The sequence below is a fragment of the Talpa occidentalis genome, unplaced genomic scaffold (genome assembly GCF_014898055.3).
Source record: "Talpa occidentalis isolate TD23 unplaced genomic scaffold, MPIMG_talOcc4v2.1 talOcc4.13, whole genome shotgun sequence".
In the NCBI taxonomy this organism is placed as follows: domain Eukaryota; kingdom Metazoa; phylum Chordata; class Mammalia; order Eulipotyphla; family Talpidae; genus Talpa; species Talpa occidentalis.
In genome coordinates this window covers 76,061,311-76,086,314 of record NW_023601322.1, presented here as the reverse complement: position 1 = coordinate 76,086,314, position 25,004 = coordinate 76,061,311, and the positions used below count along the sequence as shown (strand labels likewise).

At 34.9% G+C, this 25,004-nt stretch overlaps 1 long non-coding RNA gene across 2 annotated transcripts; it reads left to right on the top strand.

Annotated features, from left to right (window-relative positions):
• Window positions 1-25,004, top strand: LOC129145636 (uncharacterized). Of its 2 annotated transcripts, XR_008551479.1 has the most exons (4): window positions 1-65; window positions 1,517-1,555; window positions 10,595-10,656; window positions 24,663-25,004. It is a non-coding gene; the product is annotated as an uncharacterized LOC129145636 (long non-coding RNA). The 2 variants fall into 2 exon arrangements; XR_008551478.1 differs by lacking the exon at window positions 1,517-1,555.

Below are 25,004 nucleotides of genomic sequence, written 5' to 3'. Positions count from 1 at the left end.
ACCAGACGCCGCCATTTTGTGAGGTATCCCGAGGGGCGGCACGTTCCCCACAAAAGAGAAATAAGGTTAGTTTTATTTTAATTTACTCCTTCAGTAATTCATCAACTTGTTCTAGGGCTGCTAAGGGTATACATTTTGACATATTCTGATTTCTGCTCCCCTCCATCCTCAGAGTCCAGCACCTGGACTACGTCCTCAGCCCTAACCTTGGCTCGTTCCCACACGCTCATTTACCATGAAGTTGATAATGTTCAAGGTTCAGGGCCTCCATATGCATTTTTCCTGGGATGAATTGCACATGGTTTTGGATTTATAGTTTTTTGTCGTTGTTTTCCTGAAGTCCCCCACAGTGGGGCAGCAGGTACGTTTGTTGCTGCTGTTGGCCTCCTGTGGACCCAGCCCATTAAAAGTGATAAGCTGTGGGGCCTCCCCGGTGGCGCAGCGGTTGAGCGCTGGGTTGCGAAGCTGCCCACGGCCTCTGCGGCGCCGGTTCGATTCCCGGCTGCTCCCCGGCCACCAGAGGAGGGTGCCACATGGTGCGCAGACCTCTCCTGCCGCCCGCTGCTCCCCTCAGCAGTGTACTTCAGTCCTGTCTGCTCTGCTCCCCGCTCTGGTTCTGGTGAATTCTCTCACCTTCCCGCGCTTCTGACTGTACCCAGTGCTTGTATAAATAAAAAAATAAATAAATCTTTAAAAAAAATAAAAGTGATAAGCTGCAGGGTCAGTCACACTCAGGGACAGGGGTAAAGGGAGGCATTAGAGGCAGGAGTATGTGGAATGGAAATTCAGCGGCCCTGCTGAATCTTCTTGCCACCGTGATTTGGCTGCTTATTCTGTGTTGTAAACCTGTAACTGTTTTGTTCTGTATTGTTTCCTTTTTCAAACGAAATTATTTTGATGGTAATAAGTTTAAGACACAAAAGTACCTGTTTAATGAGACAATGAAGACCCATTTTTGTAATTCAAGATTATTGATACGTGTTTAACTTAAAATGTTGGTCTGTGGTGACTATGGGTGCTTTGGTGATGGGTATGATGTGCTGATTGACATCTGAGGTGATGAACCTATTCTAGGCATAGTCACTGTTAACCAGTGTTACCTCAAAAATACTAGGAAGGGCCTCCCTGGTGGCGCAGGAGGTTGAATACAGCTCTGTGAAGCTGTCCACAGCCTCTGCGGTGCTGGTTCGATTCCCGCCGGCCTCGGAGCAACCCACATGGTGAGCAGACCTCTCTTGTCTCGCCTGCTGCTCCCCTCGGCAGTGTTTTTGGTCCATCTGCCTATTTTGTGCCCCACTCTGTCTCTGGTGAATCCTCTCACCCTCCCGCTTATCTGGCCTGTACCCCGGTTCTTATATAAATAAATCTTTAAAAAAAAATACTAGGAAATAAAATTTTAAAATTTATATGGACATCTGCCATCCACCAAGGGCACAATCATATAACATTACTCTAAAAACCAGAGAACACAAATATTAAGAAGCTTGACTAATTTGAAATTTATTAATTCTTCTAGGACTGTGATCAAATGTGGTTAATATGTGAAGCTTCAAAGGTCAGCTTGCATTTCACTCCAAAAATACGACTTTTCCTTTAAATTATATAGTTGTTCTTCATCAGTTTTAATTTTATTCACTGTGACTTTAGATTTTCATATATATATAAGTAAAGTGATGACTGTTAATGTTATTAGTGATGGGAAATTATTCAATGACAGTTTTACGATGGTATCAGTTGTTTGAAATAGAAATCAGTTAATTCTAATTATTATGCTTTGTTTCCTAATGAAGCCATATTGTAGAAAAACAAAATGTTTTGCAAGGACTCTTTGTCCCTGCTTGCTCCCCATCATCAGACAAATTTTAGAAATGCTGAGCCTTTGGAGAATAAATTCAATCTAAATGTTCTACAACAGTATAGACTAGTATTGGAAAGTAAATTCTGGTTCCACATTTTTCGGCTAAAAATCTTCAATATAAGTATACATTCAACAAATAGCACTTCGACTGAAATATTATAAATTCAAATTATTATTTTAAAAAAAAGCTCACAAACAGGACATTGATATTTATCCCTGCAAAAGCCAGGGATAAATTTCAATTTCAATGCAAAAGTATTGATATCCTAAAGACACTAAATAAGAATTCAAATAACGTATAGGGTGAATTTTGAACATCTTTAACTGTGCTTAGGAATATCTCCTTTATAAGAATATTGGATTGAACTATTTATAACTGTATAATTTGATAGTCTGTCTGAAATGAATTGAAATTTAGAAGGCCTATGATTTTTTTAGCATCTAAATGTATGAGAATTTTTTGTACATAATAATCATGAAACAATCCGATAACAAAGATATTTCAAAAATATAAAATATTAAGGGCCTCCCTGGTGGCGCAGCGGTTGAGCGCTGGGTTGCAAAGCTGCCTGCAGCCTCTGCAGCGCCGGTTCCATCCCCGGCTGCTCCCCGGCCACTGGAGGAGGGTCCGCTCCCCTCAGCAGTGTACTTCGGTCTTTCTGCCTGCTCTGCTCCCCGCTCTGGCTCTGGTGAATTCTTTCACCCTCCCACACTTATGACTGTACCGAGTGCTTGTATAAATAAATAAATAAATAAATAAATCTTTAAAATATATACATATAAAATATTAAATATAAATATAAAATATATACCCTTCACTTTCAGATGTCTCCTGATGTACATGATAAATTGTGTGATCATCCCACTATATGATACTTGATGGTTGTTTGGATGCTTACCCTAGTGTGATATCAGGTATTATTCTTGCAGCCACTGGCATAGACACTAGGAATGGAAAAGTAACTAAAAAACCATCACTGACTTCCAGTAACTTTTCATGCACAATAGAACTGCACATGCACTTGCACACACACCCTAATAGAATTGGTTCTCTGTTGAAGATATAAGCAAAACTGGTAGGAGGAAATAGGGTTTAGTCACTGGAATAGGGATTGCATATATTTTGGCAGCTTACTTATAGAGCAGAATGTACAGTTTTTGCAAACTTGACCACCCAGCAATGTATTTCAAAACAAAATTGGTCTGTGGTGTCAAAGAAAAATTGTACCAGAGTTAAAAAGGCACTAGTGAGTCCCTCTAGTCCTGAAAAGAAATGTGGGTGACATTTTAAATGCTGAGGTGACTTAGTAGAAACTACTATAGAATATTAGGGTAGAGCTTGGTGAGTGTCTTTAGGCCATCTGTGTATGTTCATCGGTGCTTTTAGGAGTTAGGTTTCATCCCTCCCACAAAGACAGGGAGATAGGGACTGGGGCACCATATTTCTTGATTACATTTCAAAGTGATGATGGTTCCCAAGTCCTCTAGAAATGTATTGCTGGGTTGTGAGACTGGGAGAAGATTTACATCTCAGAAGAAAAAAAATTATAATTGCAAATTTTCTTAAAATAAATGCTCTTGGAACAGGGAGGTCAGTGTCTCACAGTCAGGAAGCAACCTGTCAATTCTGATCAAACTGAGGGAATGTTAAGGCCATCTTACTCAATGGATCTGTGAGCAACACTGTATATCCAAACCTCCAGCTTAAAGGAAGATAAAAAAAATTGACTTCTTTCCTGTTTTTCCAGTTTGGTGAGTTTATTCTTGTCTAACAGTATAGAATCCTGATGTGTGTGCTTTTGTCATTGAAATCCTAATCACATGGGACTTGAAGATTTAGTTTGAATAAATCAATACTCTTTGTGTTGTTATAGTCAGCTTGGGAGACACACTTCCTTTTGGACAGATGGCTGCCAGAGTTCCTTTATTAGGAAAGATCTCACTTTTTTCGAGCATTAAAGCCAGTGAAAGTGTACTTTTCTGCAAATATGATGACAATGATAGGATGTAACATCTGTTTCACAAGAGACAACTGCATAACTGCATACAGTAACTCCATGTTGAATTTAGTTTAGCCACTAAATCCTTGCTATGTTCCTGAGGGGAAGCATGACTAAAACAAGGTAATATATATATATATATATATATATATATATATATATATATATATAAAGACCTTAGCTTGTTCCCAAAGATGGAACATTCAATAAAGATACAATTTATATATAAATATATGTTTATATTTCACAAATATATTTATTTCACATTTTTGTCTTTGACATTTGAACATACACTACTTTTTAAAAAAAATTATTTTTCTTTTTTCTTTTTTTTTTTAACATCATTGTTCATTTTTAAACAATATTTGCCTCCCCCCCCCCCTTGAACATACACTACTTTGATATGTTGTTTAATAGCTTTATTGTTGTCTTCGGGTTGTTAAAAGGTAACCATCACTTTGCTAATTTATTTACTGAATGTGAAGTAAAATATACAAGAATAAAATGAAGCAACATGGTATTTAAATCCATGCCTTCCTTTTCTTAGTGAATTTACTCAAGTTCCTTAACTTCAATGACATTCTGTTTTTTCTCTTATAAAATTGAAAATAATGGCAGTTCCTTTGCAGAATTAATATGCTTATTGGAGATTATGTATGGTAACTTCTTAAAACAGTGCCCAATAATATGTTACTGTTGATATGAAAGCTTCATGAACAGTGTGATTATCAGAGGGAAAGCTGTTATTTCAAACCTATAAGGCAGTTTTGAACATGCCCACAAGCTGTTCTGACCCCCAGTGTACTCAATGAGTTTTGTTTTCTTTCACTTTCAAAAAAAATTTTGAGGCTGATACTACCAAATTATTACACTAAGTTATTTGTTTATGAATAGTGGGATCATATCCCTGGCCAGTGGACTCTGAATTCCAAAAAGAAGAATTTTTTCAGAAGCAGTTGAAAAGATGATGTCTATTTCTTGATGCATAGGATTTGGTAGCACTGATTCTTGGCTAAAAAACGATGGGCATTAGCAAAGTCTGAATAGTTGAATATGATGAAACTAAAGATACTGGAGTAGTGCCTGAAGATTTATTTATTCATTCATTCATGCTTGCATGTATGCATGCATTTATTTAAAACATGCATTGAATGTCTGCTATCTAATCAGCATTGTCACAGGTATTAGGAAAAGGCAAATATAATAACTGATATTTATTTATTCCTGCTGGTACCAGGAAATGGTTATATGTACTTTTTTCTTTTTTACTCCTTTATTCCTTGACATTTCTCATAAGGCAAATATTATTGCTATCCCTATTTTCTAGATAAGAAAATTGGGACAAAGAAAGGTGAGGTAACTCACCCATGATAATATAAAGTAGCAAAACCAGAACCCATGCAGCCTAGCTTCAAAGCCCATAGTTTTAAATACCACACCACATTCTTTCTTCTCAAATAAACAAAATAGACATGATACCCAGCCTTTACCAATGATGAAGACAAAAATGATCAACTAATTACAGTTAGTATATGATTTTAAAATATTAAAATAGAGCCTGTCTAGGTATAGGAAATGCTTTATAGAGAGATCTTGACCATGAAGGAACATGAAGAGTATCTGAATTGAATGTATTCCAGAGTGGCTGGGACTCATCTAGGGGAACAATGCTAAGTAGTATTGCCAGAGAGGTGAGGCTTCCAGATCTTTTAAGTCGTACCTTTGGTATCAGGCAGAGTTAGACTTGTGTTCCAATCCCAGCTCTGCCACTTTTTTTTTCTATGCATTTTTTTCAAGATTTTATTTTATTTATTTATGCATACAAGAACTGGGGTATAGGCCAGAGGTTTCAGGGGTCAGATCATTCACCAGAGACAGAGTGGGGAACAGAATAAGCAGATCTTCTGAAATACATTGCCGAGGGGAGCAGTGGGTGAGACAGGAGAGGTCTGCTGTGCCATGTGGGTTAGCTCCCTGGCTGCAGTCTGAACTCATGCCACAGTGGCTGACGATAGCTTGTTAGCATGAGACAACCCCTGCACCACCAGGGAAGCCCCTCTGCCACTTTTTGCCTTTATACTTTAGGCAAGGGATTTTACCTCTCTTAACCTAGTTATTTTAGAAACCTCATGAAGTTGCTAAAAGGAACAAAGATTTATTTCATCTGTGTGACTTAGCATAGTGCCTAGCACATATAAAATTAAATAAACTTTACTTATTATCACAATTATCTTAAATGCTAATTTTAATTCCAGATGCAGAATCTAATCTTTTTCCATACCCTAAAGTGATGATCTATATAATTTATACTCTTAATATCCATAGAGCAGACTGTAAGCTAAGCTGTTCTGCTTTTTTCATCAGACTTTGGGCTAGGAAAAAAAAAGAAAAAGAAAATTTAAAACCAAAAACAAACATGCTAGCTGTCATGAAATTCCATTGTAATCCAACTCCATTGCCTGCATGTGTACATGGGGTGTGTGTGTGTGTGTGTGTGTACATGTGTATGTGTGTACACGGTAATTTGGACAACTTTTTGTATTCCAATTGCATAGTCCAGTCACCCAGGTTATTCCCATGGCACACTTATGTTGAAATCCCGTATCACTGGCTTTATTGCTCCAGAGTTGCAAAACAACCCAAGGAGAACTAGACAAATGAATGAATTTCCAAATTTAGCTTCAGTGATTATTCAGAACAGTGACTCTCATTCTAAGGAATGATGTGGATTACTGAAGTAGATTGCCAAAGTAGGTGTCAAATTTCCTCCTTACACAAAACTAAGGTAGTTCGTGAGTTCATACAAATTCACTCACAGTACAGTTCATTTATTTTTGTTTAGTGTGACTAAAGGGAAGGAGAATTTCTGATTTCTGTCAAGAGGGAGGTAGATTATTCAGAATCACCATTTAAAAATCCAAATAGGCAGAGCTGACTCTGACTGAGGGAGCGTAAGTCTATTTGACAACCCTGAGCAACTGGCTTTTTTTGGAGGATAGAAAATCAGTAAGATTTTCTGTGTATATTATAGCCTTGTTTGCTCCTTAGCAAATGAACATCTTAGGAAGAATTTATTGATTGCTCAAAACAATAGGCAGAGGAAGTCAACTAAGTGGGTGAGGAGGTATTTGGAGGAAATAGAATATTTACAAGGAAGGGAAAGGTGCTAGCAAACACCTCAGAACAGCTAGGAAGATGCCATAACAAGATTTGGCCCAGTGCAGTGTCATTAAAATTTTCATGTGCCTCCCCTTCCACAAAAGTTCCTTTGTTTCCTAATACCTGTAGTAAGCCAGGTTGTGTCTCTCTCATGGAGCTGATGCCATTTGGATTATGATTTTATCTAAGGAATACCCAGGAGGACTATAAAAACAAGTAAGTGAAACCATGTATTGTCTCTAATTGAGAATATAATCTCAGACATAAGATATGTAAGAACATCAGAGTGATGTTCTTTCTGATGAACATCAGAAAGATTTGCACTTCGCCGATGCCTTGTTTCCCTTTCCACTCTCTATTTCTTGAGTTTAGTGTGCAGTTGTTCACATCTGCTGCTATCATGTTTTGTTTTTTTTTATATATAAGATTTATTTATTTTTATTTATACAATAGCTGGGGTACAGGCCAGAGGTGCGGGAGGGTGAGAGGATTCAGCAGAGACAGATTTGGGAGCAGAACGGGCAGACGGACAGAAAGCATTGCTGAGGAGAGCAGCGGGTGAGACAGGAGAGGTCTCCCACGCCATGTGGGCATCTCCCTGGCTGGCCAGGGATCAAACCCACGCTGCAGAGCGGACAAGCTCCACGGTGCTGCGCTCAACCCGCTGCACCACCCAGGAGGCCCCTGCTGTTGTCTTTGTGCCCACAGTCAAGTCATGGAGGAGTCCCAGGGGCTCAGCCGAGTACATGACCCCAGGTTCTTTAGGTTCACAGTAATTGCTCCAATACAAACAAAATGAAATTTATGTATGGAACAGCCAACCAGAAGCTCAGTAGCATAATTTAACCTTAAACTTTAAATATTGTGCACAAGTTTGGCATAGTTCCAGGAAAGCATGCTGTCTCTTAAAGAAGTAAATTGTTTCTTTTTCATTGTGTTTGTCTAAAATTTCTGATCATTGTTGATCAAATTATCTTTAGTTATTTGCTATATTATTATCAATGGAGTATTAGAAGTAGACATGGGGATTTTTAATTAGTAATTGCTTGCAAGAAATGAATATAATCTTAACAGAAATATTTTTCTGTTACTGATAATTGATGTTCCATTAAATTGAAAATAATGGACATCCTTGTCTTTGAAAGAACCTGTAAATCTGTTGAATTTTGAACTTAATTCTTTCTGAAATGTGTACTTACTAATTCAATTTTGAATTGAAGTATTTTGTCATTTTATAAATTAAGTGACTTTTCCTTTCCTCACACACAATGAAATTGTTAATCTAATGGTACTGCAATGTAATGATCTCTTTTGAAAGAACACTCTAGGCAGTTTTATTCTGATAAGCCACTGGAGCTTAGGAAATTTGATTAATTTATAGCATTCATATTAGTGACCTGTAAAATTATGAGGAAAAAACCTAATTTGGCAGTGTGATTGATTTTTCATTATTCTGTCCAAAAGATCATTTGAATATTCTCATAAATATTATAAAGTAGAAAAATCTTTATAGACTCTTATCCTGACTTAGTGTTCCTTATGATTTTTTTCTGTGATTATAATAAATGTTAATAATGACAATGATAGTGACCATTTTTGAGCAATTGCTATATACAAGGTGCTATATTCAATAATTGATTTGGTATAGTTATATAAGTGCATTGACTTTATATTCACACAAACCCTGTTTTCATTGCAGCATTATAAACACATCTTTATCCCAGTACATAGTTAGAGCTTATTCATGACTGTTTCAGGGAAAGGCTGTGTAACCTCTTAGAACTCAGTCTATCTGAGAAATGGAGATTACACTAACTACATAGGATTGTCATAATGAGAGAGACTATATGCACAGCATTAAGCGTAATTTTTAAGAAATGAAATTAGTGAAAAATAGACCAGTCTACATTTTAAAAAATAAGGTGAAATTATATTCAAAAGACATAATTTGTGGAGACAAACACAGTATTTTCTCTTGAATTATTCAAATAATGACACTAGTCTTCCATTTCCGTTCTTTTACATATGTGAGACAGTTTAACAAGTTAAATTAGGGCCTCCCTGGTGGTGCAGCGGTTGAGCACTTGGTTGCGAAGCTGCCCGCAGCCTCTGCAGCGCCAGTTCGATCCCCTGCTGCTCCCCGGCCACTGGAGGAGGGTCCCACATGGCGCGCAGACCTCTCCTGCCACCCGCTGCTCCCCTCAGCGGTGTACTCTGGTCCTTCTGCCTGCTCTGCTCCCTGCTCTGGCTCTGGTGAATTCTCTCACCCTCCCGCGCTTCTGACTGTACCCAGTGCTTGTATAAATAAATAAATAAATCTTTAAAAAATAAAACAAGTTAAATTACTTGCTGGAGTTGATTTATGCTTAATGCTGTGCTGAAAACTTAAATTGACTTAAAAATTTGTTATTTACATGATGACTTTAGATTTTTATAAATTGAGTTACATTCTCTATATAAGAAAACTAGGATTGCCATTAAACTAATAGGTGCAATTGTACCAGTCAGTCACAATTTTTCCTATAGTCTCCTTTATATTTCATTGAAATATTTTGACTTTTGTCTTTCATCATGTGTAAATACAATTTATGTGAAAATTGTTCATATTTAAAAAAACATTTCATTGAGCACAAAATTATTTCACCTGTCCTTGCAGACCAGTAAGAGGCAATCATTTTTTCCCTTCTATTTTTATTTGAAATAAGCACAGAAAGACCAAGAAAATTTTTGGCACCCATTTTAAATCATTAGGATGTAAGGATGTAATAGAACTTTGGCTTTTATGTATCTGTGACTGCCAAAATATAAAGAATCCAGTAGGCCTGTGTACTCAGCTGTGCTAATTGTGATTATATTCTGCTATTTATATGTATTAAAGTCAGTGGAATTAAGACTGTATTGTGGCATATCATGGTGGCATTTTTCCTTCAGGAAAGACTTAATTATGTAAAAACTGAGGAGAATTCAACAAATCTTTAAAATAAGATGAGAAATTAAGAAACAAGAAAGAGGGCCTCCTCTGGTGGCGCAGCAGTTGAGTGCTGCCCGCAGCCTCTGTAGTGCCGGTTCGATCCCTGGCCACTGGTGAGGGTCCCACATGGTGCAACAGACCTCTCCTGTGGTGCCCGCTGCTCCCCTCAGCAGTGTATTTCGCCAGTCTGCCTGTTCTGCTCCCCGCTATGGCTCTGGTGAATTCTCTCACTCTCCAGCGCTTCTGATTGTACCCAGTGCTTGTATAAATAAATAAATAAATCTATAAAAAAAGAAAAAAAAAGAAGCAGCAAACTAAATTCTAGGTTTAGTGGGATAGGTTTTTTGGGGATTGCTTTTGTTGTTGGTTCCCTAAAAATCTAACTGATGGTGTCCTGGAGTTTTCTACAAGACAACACATTCATGACATTCTTTTGCTTTAACTATCTTATTTGGTGGTAGTTTGCATACTCAAATTGTATATTGGCTGAAGAATATATAAAAAATAATTTAAGAAAAAGATCTGATCTGTCTGACAAAAAATAGCAAAATGATTATTCTACATTGTTAATTATTAGTTGACTGTGTTTAATTCATTTAAATCCAGGCTAAAGAAGAAAATGAGATCAATACTGAGGGGCCTATAAAAGTTCTACTCCAAGGGAAGAGGTAAGTAAATGCTTTTGTGTAACCTGTTTCTAAATAAAACCGCCTTACATTTTAGAAAAAGGAAGCATACTGTAAGATGTATAGTTTACAAAATATAGCAAAATAAAAAGAACAGAAATATATATAATTGATGGTATAAGATCCTGAAGAAAACTTTGGTAACATTTTGGTGTGTGTCTATGCATGAACTGTGGTTTATTTTACATAGTTTTGATCAGACTATGTGCAATATTTTGTGTTGCCTTTCCTTAGTTTGTTACTATGCCAGTTTAAAATTTTCACGTTAGTATAAACTTAATTAACATCTTTAATTCCAGAAGAATATTTCTTTGAGGATATTGGTAGGTTGGTCATTCCCTTATTTATATTTTTTCTAATATTGCAAAAATAAATAATCTGTAGATACGTAGGATTAAAATTTGTTGGGGTAGATGCTACAAAGTTTCTTGATATACTTGTTTTTTACATTATTAATAGTGTCTGCACTATAATCACTGCTGAATGAAGATAACTGCATTGATGTACCATTTAATATTATGACTTTTTATTCTTGCTTGTACAAAAAAACTAAAACATTAATTTCATGATTAGATCACCTGATCACTTCTTTCCTTACATTTCTTGTTCTTATTTATTTTTATATATGATAATAGATTTCATTGTTTTTTTCTCCATCAGTCTGTAGAGGGCCACTTATTGCTTCAACATTTATGTTTCTCCATCACCTGTATTTTAAGACTTTTACCTGGAAAATCTGAGTTTATCTAATTTAACTAACCTTGACTTCCTATCTCTTTTCCAAATGCCAATAGATAATATTATTTGTTGAGCATCCAATTCTTCCTATAAAGTCCATCCAGATAAATTCTTAATCAACATGAACTAGGACTTGTACAAATTCTAATCTATGTTGTCAAATCTTCCTTTTTCTCTTTTACCAAGACAGGAAGAAATAATGGAAGCTATTTGTTTTGATCTTCATCTTACTTCGGCTTTGTGTTGTTTCATTTAGCTCTTGTTAGAAAATATTCACTTTCAACTTCTTTTTAAAATTTTGATTTCTCCAGAGCCATCTTTGGAAACTTTGGTTTGGCCCCTCCATATGTATATACTCACTCATACATGTCATTGACAAACGGTGATGAGAGAAGGAACCCTATACTTATGAAGACTAAAAGTAATGAAATATAATGTATTATAAGAATAGTTTTTGTTGTACCTTTGAAATAAACATTCTGGGGAAGTAGAAGGATCTTTAACAAATTGTAACAAACAGATTAAATTTTAGCAATAAAAAGTGGTAAAAGTCTATTTACATCTAAATTCAAATTGTACTAGAGCCACTGACATTTCTTTGGCCTGTTTTGAAAGGAAGTGAGTGTCTGTTGCATAGGTTGTTCATTTTAATTTGTTCAAATGTGTTTTCATTACCAATTGGTACAGAGGTGGCAAACGGAAACAGTTTTTGGAGGGAGACCAAATGAAGAAATGTGTTTTTTTTGAGTCCCTTCCAGTGGCAGCTAATTTGATATCCCTAAGGAAATATTTCTTCACAATAATTACAAGAAAAATAACAACATTTGATTTCCAAATGTTTGACAAAATGGAAACTCTCCTGTTTGCTAAGTAAACAGGACCAGTGGGTCCTTTAGATTCCATACTTTAAAAAAATCTTTAAAAAAGGTTATGAAGGAGAGAATATTTGAAATGTGCCTCAAATAGACTATAAAATCAATCTAACTAAATTCATGTACTCTGAATTTACCAAGACCTACATTGTTTGTTTGTGTGTTTTTTAAGTTTGAGGATTTGGGGCCGCTTGTTTCATTTTTTAATCTTTCCTACTTTTCACTGACTCAGAGTTTCCTTTATTCTTTTCAGTTGTTTGGAAATTAGGCATTTATTTAAAACATCATCTTGTGGTTACTGTAGGCAAGTGAATTTTAATTATTAATTTTGATACCAAAATAGCCTAAAATTTTGAAATTTCCAAACAGTTGGATAAAATAAATTTAACACGTGGAACTGAAATTACTGTCAGCAATTTTTAAAATCTGTTCTTTTGTCCAAGTAAATGCTAATGAGAAATAGTGGCAAGAGGAAAAGTGACCACAACAACTGGCAGATCTAGTTACTTTTTCAGCTTTTAAAATTCATTTTAAACATGAAAGGCAAATATATAGACCAAAAATAAATGCTACCCATTCTTTAAATAAAGCACATTAAAAGTCAGAAATGATATCATTCTGTAAAACTCCTTTATTTGTTCTATATAGTTAACATTTGAGAAGTTCCATTTTTACCTTATAAATCTGACAAATACTTGGGATCAATAAAAAGCTATTTAGTTTAAAATTTTATTACATAAAAATAATAAATACGTATTAATTTGTCCAACTTATCCATATTTAATTAGTCCATTTCATGTTAGAAATATATTCTGAGTAAACATAAAACCAGGTTCTTCCATTTCAAATGTACTTGATAACCTCTAAGCTTTGCAAGTCAGTTAGTCAGAGTCTGCATCATATCACACCAGGGTGATCCCACAGTTTTGTTTTTATTCCTGTCGCTGTGACATAAGATCTAGCCATGGCTTTTTTTTTTTTTAAAGATTTATTTTATTTATTTATTTATTTATTTATTTATTCATTCATTCATTCATTCATTCATACAAGCACTGGGTACAGTCAGAAGCGCGGGAGGGTGAGAGAATTCACCAGAGCCAGAGCAGGGAGCAGAGCAGGCAGAAGGACCGAAGCACACTGCTGAGGGGAGCAGCAGGCGGCAGGAGAGGTCTGTGCGCCATGTGGGACCCTCCTCCGGTGGCCAGGGAGCAGGCGGGGATCGAACTGGCGCTGCAGAGGCTGCGGGCAGCTCTGCAACCCAGCGCTCAACCACTGCACCACCAGGGAGGCCCAATGGCTTTTTCTTTTTTTTTTTTTAAATGCCATATTGGGTGATGATTATTTGTGGTAGAGAGAACCCATTTAAAAAGAAAACTAGAACATTTCAAGATGTCATTAATAATTCCACATGATGAGTAATTGCTATTTAAATGTCTCAGAGGCCATTCATAGTCATTTTATATAACATGGGGGGGGGGACTAGCAAACAACATCATTAGGTTTGGATAAATCACTGATTAAAATAACTAAAGCAAACCCAAGCCAAAAAAGGGACTAAAAGGGTAACATTTTCTCACAAACTTGTTTTAGGAATGTCTACAAAAACATTCTTTTAGGGAGCATAGCAATGTTTTTCATACTTTTTTGGACCCTTAGATATTCACCCAATAAAATTGTGCTGTTTTTGTTTTTTAAAAATTGGTACATGATGACAGGTTTGTACTCCTTGTGGGAATAATATTTTCCTGGTGCCCATGTTCCTTCATCTCTTGTTCAATTATTTGTAATAATCAGGAAAGAACAAGGTAAATGAATGTGACTTAAAAACTTACTTAAGTTGTGCAGAATCATACTTGGATGACTTGAAAGTATGAATTAGTTGGTAAGTCTTCCAAACTGACAAAAATGTTGAATCAGTGCCCAAAAGGTAGATAAAATTGTACCCCAGCTGCTCATTGCAGATTTTCGAAATGATCAGATTTATTTTCACTCACTCAACATTCCTTGAATATGTGGAAAGTATCTGGCACTGTGCATAAGCTAGGACAATGTAAATATGTCATAGTTTCCATTCTTGAAGAGTAAAATGTAAACGTAAAGAAATAATCTTAGTTTTATTCTAAAAAATTGGTACCACAGTCTTAGAGTCCCTTCCTTCATTTGTGTATTCAATTTTACTTCCTATGGATCACTACATATTAAACTGATTTCACCAAATGTTCTTCAATGAAATAGGTGTTACGATGGTCTTCTCCCAAACCTGTCATCAATCTCTAATTTTCTTTTAAATGTACACAATGGGAATTACCCAGAATTTTATATTGTCTGATCAATATAGCACACTGAAAATGTGGTATTATTGCTTTTTTCCTGCCTCCAAATTACTTTTGAAATAAAAAATATTACTAAAAAAAAGCAGGTGGCTACTCAGGGGGAGGGAAGAGAAGACATTACCAAAAGAAAAAGAGGATAGTAGGAAGTTATCCTGTGAGGAAGTTTTGAAAAATAGTGAAAAAGATGATGTGGGATTGATAGATATTTAGAACAGTTACCAAAAAGCATATATAAAATGCACATACCTCTTGCAGAGGTGAAGATTGGTTTTCCGGTAAAACTCTAGGAAAATTCCCAATCTGGACTCAAAGGGAGGCAATCTGGATGTGGTTCCAGAAACTTCCTGTCAGATGCTAGGCAGGACATGTAAATCATATTCTGAAAATACAGAAATCCTCAGGATGGGGCACTTGAGTCAAGCATTATAATTTTACTCATATTACATCACATTATCTGCAAATAGTGGAGTTTTACTTTTTCCTTTTTCAATATGGGTATGTTCTATTTTTTTGCTTGCCCACTAATTTAAGGCAGGATTTTCAGTAATATGTTGAATAAGAATGTGAGAGTGACCACTCTTTGTCTTGTTTCTGATTTTAGAGGAAAACTTTAAATTTTCTACCATTGTTTATAATGTTAACTGTGGGGTTGTTGAAGATTACTTTTATTATGTTGGGGTTTATTTCTTCTACACCCAATTTGTTGAGGGTTTTTATCATGAAAAAATATTTTATTGTGTCAAATGCTTTCTTCTACATTTATTAAGATGGTAGGATTTTTTTGGGCCTACCCGGTGGTGCAGTGGTTGAGCGCTGAGTTGCGAAGCTGCCCACAGCCTCTGCAGCACCGGTTCGATCCCCAGCTGCCGGGCAAGGGTCCCACATGGCGCTCAGACCTCTCCTGCCGCCCACTGCTCCCCTCAGCAGTGTACTTTGTCACTCTGCTCTCCCCTCTGGCTCTGGTGAATTCTCTCACCCTCCCACGCTTCTGACTGTACCTAGTGCTTGTATAAATAAATAAATAAATCTTAAAAAAAAAAGATGGTAAGATTTTTATCCTTCATTCTCTTAATGTGATGTGTCACGTTATTGATTTGCATATGTTGAACTATCCTCACATCTCAGAGATAAATCCTAGTTGATAAGGTATAAATTCCTTTTAATATGCTATTGAACTATGTATACTAATATTTTGTTGAGAATTTTTGCACTGATATTCATTAGGAATATTGGCTTGTGGTTTTCTTTTTTGTAATGTCCCTATATGACATAGGTAGGCTCAAGCTCAAGTCTTACTTGAGCAAGGTGAGTATCTTCATTGGACATTGAGATAGAAGAAAACAAATCAAGTGTAGGATAATACAAAAATACCACTCTTACTCAACATAGTCACAACATAAATTATTACTTTAACAATCTTAAAGGCCTACTTATCTACTTCCCTAAAAGAAAGCCTAATTTCAGAGAGTCACAATTTACCCTTCTTATTAATAAAGATGTTAATGAAAACTAGATTTACAATTGCTTTAGCAATTCAGGCAAGCTATACCTATATCAAATATTTTAGTTCTCTCTTTATAAATTAATTCATTCAGGCAATACATATGCTATTGAATCTATATGATATGACAAGCACTGATATAAGCATGGTATATGCAGATGTGAACAAACCAAACAAGGTGCTTGGTATCAATTAGTTAAAATACCTATAGAGGGTACAAAAATTAAGCAAGCAAGCTAAAATACAGGTTATAGTAAGTGCTACAAAAGATTAAAATGCAAGTAAGAAGCTGGAAAATAATAAGGGAGTCGCTTTATTTAGGGTCATCAAAAAGGTCTCTGCTACAATGTGAGTTTTAAGTTGAAAACTGAAGGAGAATGAACCAGATGTATGAAAAATTATAAGGAAAGAGCATTCTGAGCTTAGGAATCATGAGAAAAGGGAACTGGTATATGGGCAGAGCTGGGACAGGAGGGAGTGTCTTTGAGGAACACAAAGGAGCATAATAAGAAAGGGGAAGACCAATATAGAATCTGGATTAAAGTTTTTGCCAAAAGTTGACATCATGTGATTTTTAACTTTTTACAAGAGCACTATATAATCTCTTTGGAAAACAAGTTGAGAAAGGGCAAAGTGGAAGGACGGAATCCAGTGGAGGATCTGTGACTGTAGTATAGGCAATAATGATGGTGTCTTGAACAAAGGTAGTATCTTTGGGGATGACTCCTAGGTTTTTTGTTTGAACAAGGAGAATATTGGTAGCACATATTAATATGAAGAATATCATTAAAGAATAGGTTTAAGTGGGAGGTAACCCAGAGTTTCGTATTTAACATGTTGTGGTTGAGATATGTAACATGTTATATTTGAAGGCATTAAAAATCTTGTCTTTTTTAGTGGGAGGTCAGTGTTTGACTATAATGATAAAAAAATATGTTTTTAAGTTTACTGAAAATTTAAGAGTAATTAATAAAACTTTAGAAATAGAATTTGTAATTTCTAGATAACCAGAAGAAAAAACTGAGCTCAGAAAATCCCATCAGTATAACAAACAGGGAAAGTAAAGACAACAAGGAAAATTAAAATCTTATTAAAAACCTGAAGTTAGGTATCTTCTGACAGTTATAGGGTAATTTCTAGCAGTGTGATTTTTTTTAGGTATGATAGCCATACCCATTTCACTGTATATTCTGACTTAATGTTTTTCCACTAGCATAACTTTGTCAAAAGTCACAGCTCAGTTCTAGCTTTTCAACCTCCTTTTGTCAATTCAGCATACACTTTTTGGAGAAATGCAGTTTCAAATGCTGGACTCACCTTACTGGGGTTTTTCCTTTTTTTTAGAATGTTGGCCTTCAAAATTTTTTACTGTCTTGATTTCTCTCCAACATTTGTGAGCATATATTTAAAGTATTTTGCCCAGCTACTTATATTGTTCTCACTGTGACTCAATTGCCACATTTGTGTTTATTGGAAAAGGAAGTTCCATTGTTACTCTCACCTTTTTATATAAGTACATGTAACCCTTTGATAAAAATAAAATGAATTTAAAATGAAATATATTCTAAAATATGTAACTTTTATTTGACTGAAACTAATAAATCTCTATAAATTCTAATTAAGTCAGAGACATAAAGAAAATATTAATGGAGTAATAAACAAAACTAGAAATATTTAAAATGATAACTGGCCACAGATGCTCATAATTTCAGGTGGCAATAAACTTTTTATAATAATCATTATGTTAGTAAGCCTATTTTTGACCCTTCAGTAAAAAGTTAATGTCTCCATTAATTTTCACAAATATGTTACTATGCTTTTATATGAGATTCTGGCTTGAATATGGGCTAATCCAATGCAGTGGAAAGTCAATTGTGTGTGTATATATTGTCAGTGTAAACTCTAATAAGATATAATTAAAGTTTGAGAGAATGTTCAAAATCAAGACATATGTAGAAAAATAAAATTTGATGTAAGAAAAACTATTACTTTAGTAGTTAATAAGGTAATCTCTATGTGAACTCACTGTTTTAAATAGAAGTATATTTTCCAGCACAGTCAACAACAAGCCCAACAGTGAATATGGAGGAAAAAAATATATTCATACCTAGTACCCACATTTTAAACTCTCACTCTACATTAAAAATAGTTTGACGAGCACTTGATTTCATGTCTTTGGCCAGGCACACATTAAAAATAAATTTTATAAGTGTGAAGTATCTTATTGCCAGATAGGAAAGATGCTTTTAAAATGTCTTGGGTAGTGTTTCAAGAAGTCAGCTTTAAGGATTTCCATTAGCTTGTTACAAAGTGAGATCCAAAAACAGAATAGTCATTATTGCTAAATGGAAAATTGTGAAAATCTTTTTTTTTAAATTGAAGTAACTTTGCATTATAATATTACATAAGATTTAGATGCTCACTGTTGAGAGTCAATATACATACACATACACACATTCTGCACATCAAGTGTACCACTAAAAGTACAGATCTTTTATTTACCATAGCATTGTCCCTTTTCCTAATTTACCTAAACACCCTTTCCTTTTCCCTTCTGGTAACCATTAATTAGTCTTAGAATTCCAAATTTTTATTTTGTTTTACTTAAAATCATCTGTTTGTTTTCTGTATATGCCACATGTGAGTGAAAGCATACAGTATTTATCTTTTTCTGCCTGACTTACTTCACTTAGCACAATCCCCTCTAGTTTCATTCAAATTGTTGCAAATGGGAAAATTTCATTTTTTAACATATCTGAATAGTATTTCATTTTATATACCACAACTTCTTTATCATTCATCAGTTGATGCACACTTAAATTATTTCTCATTTTGGGCTATTGTAAATAATGTGCAGTAAACATAGGGATGCATATATCTCTTCAAATTAGTTTTTGTATTTTTTTAAATATTTATTTATGTAAGAACTGGGGTACAGGCCAGATTCACAGGAGGGTAAGAGGATTCACCAGAGACAGAGCGGGGAACAGAACAGGCAGACTGATGACATACACTGCTGAGGGGAGCTGCGGGCTCGATGGGAGAGGTCTGCCACACCATGTGGGACCCTTGCTGACTGGCTGGGATTGAACCGGTGCTACAGAGGCTGCAGACAGCTTCACAGCGCTGCGCTCAACCACCTGCGCCATCAGGGGAGGCCCTAGTTTTTGTATTTTTAAGGTAAATACCCTAAAGTGGAATAACTAAATTGTATGGAATTTCCACTTTTAATTTTTTGAGACTCTTCACACTGCTTTCTATAATGACTGCACCAGTTTACACTCCCACCAACGGTGTATAAAGATTTCCTTCTCTCCACATTCTAACATTAGTTACTTCTCCTCTTTTGGATAATAGCCATTCTTACAGGTATAAGGAGATATCTCATTGTTGTTTTGATGTGCATTTCTCTAACAATAAGAAGTGATTATCGTATTTTTTTTAGGTATACAACCTTCTGTATTGGAGTATAAAATTTAAGGAAAATATATTACTAGAATTGTATGAAGTCTTTTCTTAAAGGAAATGTTACAAACACATTTAGATTGAGAACGTGTCTCTTGGTTATTACAGTCTGCATGAAGAGTAAAATTTCATAAAACTTGGACTATGAAAATTTTTCTCAATGTAGTCAGAAGTAACAGATCAATATAATGACTGAAAATTTAAAAATGTGCATGGCTGATTTTTTAAAATAAGAAAATACAATGAGAGAAAATAGGTCTGTGGCAAAGTAACTGTACCTACATCTCTGTTTTTCGCACAAACTGAAAAAGAGAGTCACACCTGCCATTTATAGAAGTGCAATTTTCACAGATTCCTAAGGGCGAATATCCAAGTTCTTCATGGAAAGTTAGGGAATGCAGTTTTGCAAACAAGATGAATATTTTAGAATATAAGTTATTGATTTTAAGGTGAATATTTACACAAGAATTTGAGCACATATGTTAAGACACAGTTTTTTAGGGCAGACAAAAGTCATACCCAAGACTGATTTCAGGTTCGCATGGTGTTTTAGACACCATTTAAACAAACCACAGCTTTGTTGGTTCCAAGGTAAGTGCAGTTTGTAGATTTTAAATTACTGAGTCACTATCTCAAGGGTATATACAAGAAACTGAAAGTGTTAACATATTAGCATGTATTATTAGTCAATAATGAACACATTTGTGGACTTTTGACTGAAGTCTGTGAGGAGAATTGTGCATTCTACGCCTTTTTGACATACTCTTTGTAGGCTTCATAATAATGGCTTATTAGTAGCTTGAAGTAGTTTTTAATTAATATTTAATATGTACTCAAGATGGCAAATGTTATTGTAGTATAATTCTAGATAAATACAACTCCTGTGGCATGATTAAGTGTTAGGGTCAAAGACTAACCTGTAGGTGGGTGAAACCTTTATTAACAGTCTGATTACTCTTTAAAAAAAGGTCATTTTAATGTCTGCTTCAGTCAGTGATACTTTCTAAAATACAAGTTTTCCCTTCCTATCTGAAACTATTTAATTGAACAGATTCATATAATTATTCATGTGTAATTTTATCTTAACCTGTAATGTAGGTGCCTCTTTAAATTCTGTTGAGAAACTGGCTATTTAAAATACTTTAATTTGGAAGGTAATTTTGAAAAATAAACATCAAAATATGTATTTTTGATCTAAGTATATAAAACGCCCTATGGTGGAATCTGGACTTTCTATTTGCAGAAACAGGCCTTTAGTATATACCCTTCAGAATACAAAAAGTTCATACATATCATTTAAGATAATCTTAAAGTAAGTTAATAAGAAGAAAATTAGAGTGATATTAAGTACCTTTTTTAAAATTCTTTCCCACATTAAATGTAGTTTCCTATAGTAATAAAAAAGGAAGAGTGATTTTCTAATATCTTATTGTCTAACTGTACTGTTTATAAATTGTTATATTCTTTCTGATTTAGATAATCATTTGATGTAAATATTCCTACCTTAGATACACATAAAGGTATCACAAAAATTCATCCTTACAATTATTTTACATTAATACTGTTTCAAAATTAATGCATAGACATTGAGGTAAAAACATAATTTCCCTGCATTGTTTAAAAATGCAAATCACAGACAGCTTCTGTAAACTTTCAGTGCAACTACTTATATTGCACAATAAAAAAAGGGTCTTTCATAGATTTTGTATGTAATTTTAAGTAATAAGAAATCAGTTGTTTTTTTTCCTTACACATCAGGCAAAATATTTTAGTGGCTCTGGAAATTTCTCCCATTACTGTAGTAATTATAATGTGTGAAAATGTGTAGTATCTATATAATAATTTTATTTTCTTTTTTTTTTCTTTTTTTTTATTAGATAATAAATTTTATTGTTATATTTCTATATAATAATTTTATATTAACATTGAGGGCATTATTAAAGCACGTTTCAACTTTAAATGTCCGTCTGAGCAGAGACCTTTGAAGTAAGTTGTTTACATTGATTTGCAATCACATAAGCCTTTATAAGTAAACTGCCCTCTTTGAGTTTACTACCTTGCTTAACGCAGCAGAAAATTGCTTTCTGCCTGTTTCACATACCCAACACAGGACTTGAGCACAATTAAAAGAATTCAGCCTTTGATAATGATGAAAGGCCTGATAACTAGATCAGAATTGACTACGCAGAACAACCTTTACTTTTAGAGAATTGAGTCTCACACCTCCACATAAGAAGGGAAAAAGGAGATAATAGTAGTGATAAAGTATTTACCAAGGTATCTGTTATGAAATTGGCACCTAAATTGTCCCAGTAAAACAGTGCCAAAGAGTTTTGAGCAACCCACTCCAAAACTCTCATTTTTAGTGAATGAATATAGGACTTAGATTCTCCCTATGCTAAAACAACACTTAAGTAGCACTTTATATCCTTTTAAAAGATCATTTACATCAAAGTAGCTATGACATGCAAAATTCAAAAGGGGAGGTGAGCAATATCTTAAGAACACCAGCAGATAAATAATGCAGCTCTAATGGAACTAATTGTGCTAGTAGAGATTTTAAAAAGGAATTTAAAATCCTTTCTTCAAATTTACCCTCAAAAAGGATGTCAGCCCATTTAGGGGTCATGATAAAGAATATATACCAAGCTGGACTTAGCAAGAAAAAAGAGAAAACTCAAATACTTTTAGAAATGAAAAATGAAACCTTGCAACTGATATCTCACAAATACAAAGGATCGTAAGAAGCCACTGTGTAATTATACATCAACACATTTGACAGTCTAGATGAAATGAATACATTCTTAGAAACATACAACCTACCAAGACTGAATCATGAAGAAAGGTTGAACATCACAATTCCTAGTAAAGTTTGAATCAGTAACTGAAATCCTTCCAATAAAGAAAACTCTAGGATCAGATGGCAGCACCAATTCTGCCAGAAATTTCGAGAATTAGTATCTGTCATTCTCAAAGTCTTTTAAACTCGTTTTACAAGAACAGTATTTCCTTGATATCAAAACCAGATAAGAACACCACACACAAAGCAGAAAATTATAGGCTATTATCCCTAATGAACATAGATGCAAAAATCTGCAGCAAATATTAGCAAATCAAAATCACCAGCACATTAAAAGGATTGTACATTATGGTCAAATGGGTTTTATTCTAAGAATGTGAGCATGGTTCAACTATCACAAATCAATCAATATGGTACACCGCATTAACCAAGTGAAAGAAAAAATCATGTGATTACTCATATACCAAAAAGGCATTCATGAAAATTCAACATCTGTTTATGATAAAACTCTCAATAAAATGGATATAGAAGGAACGTATCTCAACACAATAATGACCCAATATCAGAAGTCCACAGTTAACATACCCAGCAGTGAAAATCTGAAAGCTTTTCCTTTAAGATCAGGGATAAGACAGAGATGTCCACTCTTACCACTTTTATTCAACATAGTACTAGAAGTCCTAGCCAGAACAATTAGGCAAGAAAAAGAAATAAAATATTTCCAAATCAGAATGGAAAAAGTAAACCTGTCTTTATTTTTTTAAAAGATTTATTTATACAAGAAATGGGGTACAGGCCAGAGGCGCAAGAGGGTGAGAGGATTCACCAGAGATAGAGCGGGACGCAGAACAGCAGACTGACTGAAAACACTGCTGAAGGGAGCAGCGGGTGAGACAGGAGAGGTCTGCTACACCATATGGGTATCTCCCTGGCCAGCTGGGAATCGAACTGGCACTGCAGAGGCTGTGGACAGCTTCACAGCCTAGATGAAATGTACCACCAGGGAGGCCCATTAAGGTAACAAGCTATATAGAAGACTCAAAGGTCTCACCAAAAACAGTACCAATACATGAATTCAGTAAAGTTGCAAGATATAAAACCAATATGCATAAATCAGTTTCATTGTGTTTCTGTACACTAACAATGAATTATTAGAGAAATTAAGAAATAATTCAATTTGCAGTGGCACCAGAAAGAATAAAATATCTGGGAATAACCAAGGAGATAAAAGATCTGTGCACTGAAAACTTTATGACATTGATGACAATAATTGAAGAAGACGCAAATTATTGGAAAAGTATTCCAGGCCCATGAATAGGAAAAACTAACATTGTTAAAATGTTCATAACACTTGAATTAACCTAGAAATTCAGAGTGATCCCTATCAAAACTCCAAATTCATTTTTCACAAAAATAGAATAAACCTATAATTTGTATGGAACTATAACAAACCCTAAATAAAAGCAGTCTTCAGAACAAAGCAAGAGGCGCACACTTCCTGATTTTAGACTATACTAAAAGTTATGAAAACAATATGTTACTGGCCTAAAAACAGACCTCATAGATAAGTGGAATGAATAGAGAGCCCAACAGTAAACCCATGTGTGTATGGTCAATTAATTTACAACAAAGGAGCCAAGAATATACAAAGGGAGAAATGATACTGTCTCTTCAGTCAGTGGTGCTGGAACAACTGGATAAGCACTTGTAAAAGAATAAAAGCGGTCCACTATCTTATGGCATACTCAAAAATATTTAAAATGGATTAATGACTTGAATGTAAAATCTGAAACTATTAAACTCCTAGGGAAAAAAAAAAACGATAATTATCTAGACATTGATCTTGGTAGTGGTTATTTAGATTTGACACCAAAAGCAAAGGCAACCTCCCCCCTCTGGCTCCGCGGGGAGCCTTCTGCCAGTTTCAAGCAGTCTTTATTGAAGAAAGGTCCCTGTTCTAAGATGGCGATGTGGAGACGCACTCCCCTGTGACTCCATTATTACTATTATTGCTATTATTGTTTCTTTAAGATTTTATTTATTTTTGCATAGAACTGTTTTAAAAGAAACTTTATGTAAATTAAAATATACCAGGTACTATAGCTAAATGTTTGTGTGTTCCCAACATTTATATGTTGAAATGCTAATGCACTGTTATATAGTACTAGGTGGGACCTTTGGGAGGTGATTAGATCATTTGGGCAGATCACTCATAAAAAAGATTCATGCTTTTATGAAAGAGGCTCAAGTGAAATTCCTTTCCTTGTCTACCATATCAGGTCAGAGGGAAAAGTCAGCAATCTGCAACCTCAAAGGGGATTTTCACCAGCCACATAACCTGCTGGCATCCTAAATCTTGGACTTTCCAGTTTCCAGAATTGTGAGAAATACTGTTCTTTATAAGCTACCCAGTGTGTGGTATTTTTCTTATAGCAGCAGAAACAGAGTAAGACACTGAATAGTCATCAAAAAAATTGGAAAAGTTACTAATATTGCCTACGTTTATTAAATGGTACAGATTGACACAGATTTTATTGTAATTAGGTGAATTTCTAACTGTGTGATAATATGGAAAGAATTTAAAATATATATGTTCAGTGGCATAATAAAGGTCTATGATC